Below are 7,743 nucleotides of genomic sequence, written 5' to 3'. Positions count from 1 at the left end.
GGACCAGAAATATTCACTTCGGTACTCCTCGACGTTTGACTCGTCTGATAATTCTTCTTCTTCAAAGTCCTCTTCTAGTTCCTCCTCAGGGTTCTCCTCACTTTCTTTACTGTACTATATCTCTGATGGGTGGGTTCTACCCCTAACTCTAGAAGAACTGCTAATCCCAGATACCGACATGTAACCATTCTGACAGATAGGAGGCGCTTCCTCCCATTCATCTGCAGCATGTGACTAAGCTCCGTTCTGCCCAGACACACCAAAAAGAAACAGTTCCAAACGCCAACGACCATCTAAGCCCTCTTTTTCCTCGCTTAACTTCAATATCAACTTATAAGGTGCTATAAATGTTTATCATTCAATCAATCTGTATGTAATTCGCAAATACGCAATCACTGAATACCCCTTGCACAAGTAATAAACACTTAGTTGCCTTAGCCGCTCATATTTGCAAACATTTAACCATTTTCTATCTCTTAGCATAAGCAACAATTACTTAGTTGCCTTAGTCATCCGTATAAAGAGATACTAGTCACTTGCTAGTTTAATAGTCCTGATTCGCGCGCGTTATGCCATATACTACTAATGCACAGATCAAACGAATGCAGACAACTAAGGTCCGACTCTCTGCTGCAGTAGTTCCTAGGTTTACTTACTGACAGAGTATTCAAAGTCAAACAGACATTCAGACACAACTGACAGTGGTAATTAGACCAACTGCTCTCAAACAAACACTGAAACAAACTTGCAGTGGTAACTGGACCAACTGCTCTGATACCAACATTGTCACGACCCAAAATATTGAGCCGCAACCGGCGCTAGGGAACGGGAGTGGTAGCTCCGGAACCCGTAGCAAGCCTTAAATCACTATTAATTTTTCGCAAATAATAAACAAATAACATAAAGCAACAGAAGCAAGTATACATAACATGTATACACAAACATTTACACTAACTGTTCTGTTATCCTCGCGGGCTCTAGTTACCGTACCTCGTACGAACTGGCCTCGCGGTACTATATACATCAGTTAGTGTATCCAACATATCACTAGCACCTAGTGCCATGCACCACATATAAAACACGTAGCCTACAAAAACATCTAAACTGGACAGCAAGTAATATGTACACTCAATGTGTACTGCTGTCTAGGCTATGACTCTGTCAACGCGGGACCACTACTGCAGCATTCACAGAAGTCAGAAACTATACATACACAGCTGACTTCTGGACTTCAAAATCGGCCTCTAGCTAGGTCCACAAACTAAGCACCTGAAAGACATCAAAGGTGAGGGGTCAGTATTTGGGAAAATACTGAGTGAGTTTGCATTTACTAACGGTATTATTATAGAAATATAGCATCGCATTTTAAATCAACATTAATACAAAAATACATATGAACAAGTACTCGATCCTTTCGAAACTAAAATCCTGAAACATGACGTAACTCACTATTATTCAAATCATACTGATTCCAATAGTCTGACCCGGGAGCGTTCACGTTCAACCACGTCAGTCAGAACATATCTCTTAATCCCAAAGTGGCACTAGATACGGGGCTCAGGTTACTCTAACCGAGTTCACTCTCGTGGGGCTCAGGTTATTTTAACCGAGTTCACTCTCGTATCAAATTCATATTTTAACTTTCATAATCATATCATCCATGCATATCAGATCGTACCTCATAGTCAGACACGCTAGACTGACACATTACTGGTGATCACACAGCCTATTGACACCCAATAGGTAGCTAGTTTCGTTGGATCGTATACTAGATTCTTGTACGTAAAAACTTATTCAAAACATATAACATATCAGTAATTCAAATATATATAGTGCGATGCATATCAACAGCATATAGATAGTAATACCAAAATAGTATCAATTGATAATACGCGAAAGTAAAATGCAACTCACCGTGACCGCAATCCAATCAATGACGTGGTCTATGAAATGATATGCCCTTGCTAGTCCGCTTCTACTGACTCCACTACTTGCTGACACGTCTGATAAATCATTAATAGTTAGACGTGATTCTCGCATTCTTATACGTATAATACTTTTAAGTTCTAAGTTTAAGTTGATTAGATTCCATTTCTAGTTTGCTTCTAAACTCGATGATCCTTAGTCGTACTTGCGACTTATCGAGTACTATTCCTCGTACTCGAGAATTATATGACTTTCTTAACTAATTAACATTCACTTCTATAATGTTTTACATCCATTTCAGGACATTTGACTGAGTTTCACACTCAAATCAAGCTATCGGAGGCTCATTTTCGCTCCCGGAAGTCCCACGGAGGTTCTGGTCGAGTTAGGGCACGTCGTGTCACCTTGGCACGTCGTGCCCTTCCATTTTTGTGAAGGGAACGTCGTGCCCTTCATGGTGCACGTCGTGCACCCTTGTGGTGCACGTCGTGCACCCTGTGGTGCACGTCGTGCGCCTGCACGACGTGCTGAAGTGCAGCACGTCGTGCACCGACGTGTGCAGCGTTTTTCCAACGCTTCCGAACCATTTCCGGGGCTCTAAAACTCCCAAAACTCATACCAATACATACCCACTTCATTTTAATCCATAATCCATCATTTTACACTTCAAAATCAATCCAAAACGCTCCAAAACGTCGAATTCAATATGATCACGATAGAAACGGTAAAACAGCCACGAAATCTTCATTTTTCATGGTAGAAACGTGTAACTAACCTTGTTTTGATGCTTGGGAGAGATAGAGGCTTGAATTCCGAAGAGATCGACGCGAAAATCGTTCGAAACGGACGCCGAACGGCGAAACGGCGACGGAACGATCGTAATCGGCGATGGTTTGAAACTTCTGGAGTCCTTTCCTTCTCGCTGATTCCTTTCTTCACTCAAATGGTAAACTCTTATATTAAATGGCTAAAAGCTCACTTTGATCCTTGTTCTTTTTGTTTCTTATCATCATCCTTTAAACTTTTCTTTTATACGATTTAGTCCATACCTAAATCGATAAACTCTTTTATTACGACTTATAAGTATTATTTATATCCGATAAATAATACAAAGCTCGATATTAACACTTTCCCGTCAAAATCTAATATTTCATTTTTCGACCCAAAGTGGCTAAATTACCACTTTGGTCCCTGCACTTTATTTTGGGCTTTTCTTGACATTTTTCTTTTCAATTCCAATTCTGTCTTTAGAATTGAAATATATTATTAAATTCCTCGCATATAATCCTTTCCAAAACCGACCTACTAAAACTTATTTATCGGAAAACTTTCCGATTTTGCCACTCTGGCAAATCCAAAATGGACACGTGGTCCAATTAAATAATTAAATATTTTGGGGTATTACAGTAAAAGTGTTTATAATGTTGAAAAGTAAGAAAAATACAAATGTTTGTCGGTGATTTATCGTTGGGGGATGTTTTTTCGTGAATTTATTTGGGGTCCCAAATGATAAAGTGTTCTTTTTTTTTAATAAGGAATGTGGTGGCAGTTGAAACCTCTTCCAACTTCTTGTGGTTTCTTCAGGACCCCTTGAAGCTTCCAGCCTCGTGATGATTATGTTTCACATCAAACTTTCATTATATAATTGTTTCCCACATGCATGACTTAATGTAATATATCTAAAAAAATTAATGGAAGTTTACCTATATTTTTGTCTCTTTTTCAATCGTGGAAAGTTTCATTTTCTTGTTGAAATATAATACCCATGATTCGTAACTTTTTTTTCTATGTTTAACTCGTTTTCCACGTGTATGTCTTCATCTACAATCTCCTAAATGTGGTTATAAACATTTGTGCCCATCTCACAATTGTTTTTTAACTTCTGGAGGTTGGATTTCTTCTTGACGGAGTTGTAAACGTTTGCTTGGTGTATTTCTCTTTTTTTTCAAATACCCAACCTCTTTTGTTTATAGAAAAGCTTCTTTTATATTTTTGCGTTTGCACTACATATGATTTACGAAGACTTGAAAAAAGCCTCTACAAAGTGTTTTAGGTATGAAATTGTAATACCATGTATTTTTATAAGCTATGTGTAACGATACTATTAGTCGGGAATACGTAAATTAAAATTTAAACATAATTTAATCTATTGGTATATCAAAACAATAGGAGTTTAAAATTTAAATCGGAAATTTAAATTTTAATAAAGGGATATGAACGAGACTAATAGAATAAAGAATATGACCGGGCGCCGTATATAAAAACATAGTGATAATTAATATATCAATATATCACTCTAAATGGAGAGTTTATCATTTCGAATATAACCCTAAAGTTTAAATGTCGAAACTCGAAAATCTCGAAGAGTAACTAAAAAAACATTTTTATATATATATATATATATTTATTAAATAAAAAGAAAAAAAAAGAAATGAAATGAAATGGATCATGTGGTGTGTTGTGGAGAGCAAGAAAGGAAACAGATACGGTTTAGTCCCTGATTTTTTTTCTTTAATTAATTTCAGTTATTAGCTAATTAAATATTATTCGTTAGTCCAAATTGAAATTAAATAGTTTATAAGTCCCGAGCGAATAATTTTAATGTTAATATTTGCAAAATAATTTGACAAAACTACCGTCAAATTTTTATGAAATTTTGATATAGTAATTTTTTTCAAGTGGGACTATTTTGGACCTAATAAATCTTATGAGATTTATTAAAAATAAAATATAAGTCGGATGCGAATGAAAATTATATTTTTATTCGTTTTATATTTTATTATATTTTTTAGTTAAGTTTTGCGAAATTTGAAATTAGTCTCCGTTTATACTAAGGACGACTAATTAAAAGTTAGGATTAAAGTGCATGATTAAACTAATACTTAAGGACATTTTTGCCATTTCTATATATATGAAATTCCATACACAATTTCATACACATAATTTATTTCTTCATTTCAAAGGAAAAATGAAGTGAGTTGTTTAAGCTCAGAGACACGCCTCAAGTTAGGGGTTCGCGATTTCGCGATTCTTACTCTGATTTTTGTTGATAATTCGTACGTATACGAGGTAATAATCGCTAATTTGAATTCGGTTATTTATAAATTAGATTATAATTAAAATTATAACTTCGACCGTATCGAATCGATCGAATTCGAATCGGTTTAACGTTTAAATTGCGAAATCAGATTGTTAGATGTGTGAATTGGTGTTCGGAGCAAAAAAAAAAATTGGAACCACGTCGGTTTGATCCGGGGGGTTATCCCCGTGGCTGTGCACACGCACAACCAAAGGGCTATGCGGGCACACAGCCTAATGAAAGGTTATGCGGGCCCCCACCCTTGGCAAAGGCTGTGTGAGGGCACAGCCAGGACTGTGCGGACGCACAGGTCCCTCTGTGCGAACGCACAACAACACTGAAGGGGCGTAACTATTTTCGCCTGTTTCGAACAACATGTTCGATATTAGTCCAATCGGACTTCGAAAAGTAAAGTAAGACATTTTAAAAGGTTCGAATGTTTATGTAAAGTAAAAGGTATTCGGTTTATTAAAACAACTTGATGTTTTAATAAAGCACTACGTTAATCAAAGTGATTAATGTTAAAAGTACTGTAAGTCCATATCGATAACGGTTATAAATTGAACAATAGGTTCAATGTCGAGGTAGTTTATACATTATGTTTATAGAGTCGTCTATAAATGGGAGTTGTTTAAAGTCTATCATTTATACGATAGGACTAAGATTATGAATTCAAAGTCTGATATTGTTTGACATTTCAATTCTAACTATATATGACGAGTAGTCGTCGATTTGCCAAGTCAAGACACTATGGTGTTTGACTAGTTGGCTAACATGAGCATACGCTTTTGGGGGACATCGGTTTTGTGAGTTTTATTTTGTGGTTTTTACTTTTGAATATTTATATTTAAAATATTTTAAATAACAAGCTTCGTATTGGTTGTCAATAGGATTGTGTGATCATCAGTAGTGTTTTTCGATATGAGTGTGTGTTTGATATAGAGGTCAGTTAAGTCATTTTGGCGTTGGAATGCTAGACACCCTGACTTAACAGTCTGAGACGGCAGTAACGGTTATGGTCACATGTAACATTGTGATGGCAGTTTCATGGTTACGATCTAGACACCCGGATTAGACGACAGTGATTCAGTTCACGGTCTAAGGCCCGAGTCATATAGGTTGAGACCTATACAATAGTATACCTTGTAAGGTTTCATCTGGATCAATTGATTGATAATATTTTAAATATACAAAATATTTTATGTATTTGGGATTTGAATATTCAAACATAAAATTGTACTCACTCAAAAATATTTATATTTATGACCTTCCCCAATGTACACCTTTCAGGTTATCAAGGTTTCAGGTTGGACTTCTATAATAATTCTGGAAGTCAATGTCCACCATACTTCTAGAGCTGCAAGTAGTTGGGTACGAGAAGTATGTCTTTCTGGTTACAGTAGTTCATACTATTTTGATAAACTCTGATTTGAACTACTATATATAATGTATGATTTCAAAGCTGCGTGTTTTCTGAAACGCTTGTACCCGTTGTTTAAAGAAGTACATTGGTTTTGTGTAAAACGCGTTTTAGTATTATATTGAAAACAGAGCAGTCACGTCATATGAGATTGTTGTTTGCGCTCTGGTTTCTTGAAATACAATCGGGGTTTTAAGAACCCGTTTTCAGAAATATGTTTTCGTTAAACGAAAAAAGGTTTTAACAGTATTTTTCAAAAACAGATCATATGTGATATATGGTCTTGATTTGCAAAAAATATATAAAGGTTTTTAGGCTTGCTACGGATTTCAGAGCAACCACTTCCATTCTCTAGCGCCGGTCCCAACTCGAGTTTCGGGTGGAAATCGGGTCATGACATCAATTTGTCGGTTGAAGAATAACAAACCGATTTCTTCTTTAATTGGCACGTGTAAGTGTGCGCGCTCGTCAAGTTTGTACTTACTCGATGAGTGCCAAGTTGAACTATAGGTTTGTTGCACATACTCGTCGAGATTGGACATTGGCGGGCTTTTTCATTTTTCGACAACCTCATGTATTTTTCAACAGACTCTACCTCTTTTCCTTTTTTGTGATATTATTAAACACTACTTTACATCAGTGATAAATGTGCAAACAAATGAAAGATGGCGAATTTATATGACACTTTTTGAAGGACACGATTAAAATGAAAAAACATGTAAAGATGATGATTTTTTATGAAATCAAAAAAAAAAAAACTCATTCCTCTTTTTTTGTCAATTCGGTTGCCGAATCAGCAAAACTATACCTGATTTTTACCTTGCTGATAGAATTGCAAAAAAATATAAGGTGGTGAATTTATATGGAGCAATACTTGCATGAACCTAGTTCGCCACATAAGTTTATGAACTATCCATTTATCGTGTGACACGTGTTAACAATAATTGTAATAACCAATGAATAAATATCACATTAATTCACATTAAAATATAGACAATTAATGTGATATTTATTGATTGGTTAATACATTTATTGTTAGAATAAGATATGTATCATTTTGCTTTTCTCTCTCTAAGATTTTTCTCTTTAAGAAAAACTCTCATCTTCTTTATTTGTTTAAGGGTGGGAGAAGATGATCTTTCCGGCTAGCCGGAAAATCATCTTCTCTCCGCCCATAATACTTATTATTATAGATCTACTATTATTTTTAATAAATTCTTTTTAAAATTTCAGTTTTAGTTTGGGTCTTTATTTTGTTCATCTTTTAAGAAATAATAAGGTCTTTTATATCCTCATTTGTTTATATTTTTTAGATCCT

The sequence above is a fragment of the Mercurialis annua genome, linkage group LG6 (genome assembly GCF_937616625.2).
Source record: "Mercurialis annua linkage group LG6, ddMerAnnu1.2, whole genome shotgun sequence".
Lineage (NCBI taxonomy): Eukaryota > Viridiplantae > Streptophyta > Magnoliopsida > Malpighiales > Euphorbiaceae > Mercurialis > Mercurialis annua.
This window is presented reverse-complemented; position numbering follows the sequence as displayed.